Genomic DNA, 2,593 nt, shown 5'->3' on the forward strand with positions numbered 1-2,593 from the left:
CCTAAAAATGTTATTTATACAGTACAGCTCCTTAAAAGGTTTCTGAATGTGTATACAGACAAGAAACAAAGCTTTACAAATGAAAAGCTAGCCTTATATATTATATGGCATGGATAATATACAGTACTGTTTGGGATTTTTTAAGTATTCCACAAAGCTTCCATTTTATTATAAATGATAACTGCTTACCACAACTGAAATACTTCCCTTTGAGTGGCAGCATTTTGTCACTTGTTCCAACATGGCAATAAAAAATCTGATTTTGCAAAAACAGAATGTGTAGCTTAACTGTTTTGTTTTCTTGCTGAATTGGTTACAATTAGACAAAAGCCTCATCTACACCCCCAGATATTCCAGTTTGAATCAGACACATATAATGCAGTTGAATGCAGTTAAACTGCATTATATGAGTCTCCACTGACCACATAATGCAGCTACAACCTGCATTATATTGGCAGTGTGGATGGGGACAAAGTTAGCTCTGCGATATTGGACAGAATTAGTTTTAAAAGCAATATTCCAGTATGAATGTCTAAAACGTTAGTGTAAAATGAATGTCCAAAATTAATTTATGAATGTTTAAAATGAATTTCTAAAAAGTTAGTGTAACCTGCTAGCCACCCATGAAATAACTAACTAAATAAAAAAAAATTACATTTTTTAAATTGATTGAATGCAGTCTGTTTCTTCTGAAAGAGGCCTCCCAATGCATCATGTAGTAGATAAAGGACATTGTCCTGGACCTGAATGACCTCTTGCTATGAATGAAGGTAATTGATCCGGACCTCTGCTTCTGTTAGTGCCTCATTAAGGCAACATTGATAACTTGTTTATTATTATCTGAAAATATTAATAGATAAGTGCTAAATACCCTTTCCTTCTGCTTAGAATTACAAAATATGGATCTTATTTATTTTGATATATAAACCTGTTCCCTCCAAGAAGTCAAATCCACCATTGCATATGGAATTTATACAGCAGGTCTACTGACAGCTGTAGAAAACAATGGATGAAACTACCATCACAAACATTAAGAGATAAAATATGAAGCTGATTATCTTTAGCCACGGGTGTATTTAAAACATTCAGCCCTACTATAAAATATAAAAACGTGGTCCTCTAGAAGGAATGAAATGAAAGTAATTAGCAGTAATAGAACTCGGAGTTGGAGGTAATGCATTACCAAAAAAAATTAAGCGATAAAGAGTCATTCTTTCTTCTACTAACTATTGAGTAAATATTTTGCATTATAGTTGTAACAAAATGGGAGTGATTTTATGCCTTTTTGTGGTATAACTGTTCCAGTATTAAGTCTTATGTTTAAGTAGCTGAGATTGTACATGGAGAAGACAGCACATATCTTTACATTCGTGATATTAGACAATGATTGTGCAACAACACCTTGTTAGTTTATTGCAAAGTTTTGAAATCAAATGCAACTAAACATGCATGTGTGCAGGCAGACGATGGAATGTGCATTTGCATATGCACAACTCTAACTCTGGATGCTGACATTCCACATCGGGGAAAAATATTTAACTGCTCCAATACTACATATACATACATGACACACTGAGTTTCCAGCTACAGCATGTATGGTATTACTGCTAAAGTGTGCAAAGGATTGTCACTGTAGGTTTAAAATAGCAACACTTTTTAAATCAACTTTTTAGATACTTCTGAATATTAAATATGTTTTTTAAAATCAACTTTAATAACAACTAAAAACTAACATGTAGGACTTTAAAGTTATTTACTTTTTAGAAGTAAGCTTCCAAACAGTAGTAATAACAGTATAATAGCGCCCTATAAGAGAGTATGACCCAGTCTACAGTAACCAGTGAATGCAGTTTCAAACTGGTATTGAAGAAAATGGTTTTGCTGTCCAGACTGATCAGATAGGAAATCCTATATTTGAGGCCCAGATAGTAATGACACAAACCACAGAGCATTGGTGCACATTAAGGGATTTCTTTTATGCACTTTTGTTTGAGTTTGGCTGTTGCAATTTGAAGCTAGTTTCAAATTGCATTAAATGGTCAATGTAGATGTGGCCTAAGTCTCACTGAACTGATAAGGACTTACTTCTGAGTGAGCCTACAAGATTAGACCATTGTGTATGGCAGACAGTTGTTTTGCATAAGGAGTCTAAGTGTCTATCCATAGGCCCCTGCTTTGTGTGCTTTTGACATGTAAACAAGTGCATTTTCCTGTTTTGTTTTATCTTTAAATATCTCCAGGCATCCAAAGTTGTTTTGCTTCACTTTTACTTGTAAAGCACTTCAATAATCTCAGTCTTACGATATCAGAAGAGAGGGGATCATTTTGAAAAAATAAGGAATATTTCAATCATTATGAGGCATAGTTTGAAAAGTTATGTCCACATCAGACATACTCCTGAAAAGGCATGCAGCCCATGGTTACCTGCAACTGTAATGCACAATCACTCACCAATCTTAATGTACTTCAGGAAAACTAATGGCATAAAATGAAGCAAAAAAAAAACCATACTGATTACAGGTCCTATCAACTGTTTATAGGGAAACTAGCCCATTAAGCAGAATGATACAATTTCAAGAATTTCTCAATATGC

Source organism: Anolis carolinensis, chromosome 4 (assembly GCF_035594765.1).
Source record: "Anolis carolinensis isolate JA03-04 chromosome 4, rAnoCar3.1.pri, whole genome shotgun sequence".
In the NCBI taxonomy this organism is placed as follows: Eukaryota; Metazoa; Chordata; class Lepidosauria; order Squamata; family Dactyloidae; genus Anolis; species Anolis carolinensis.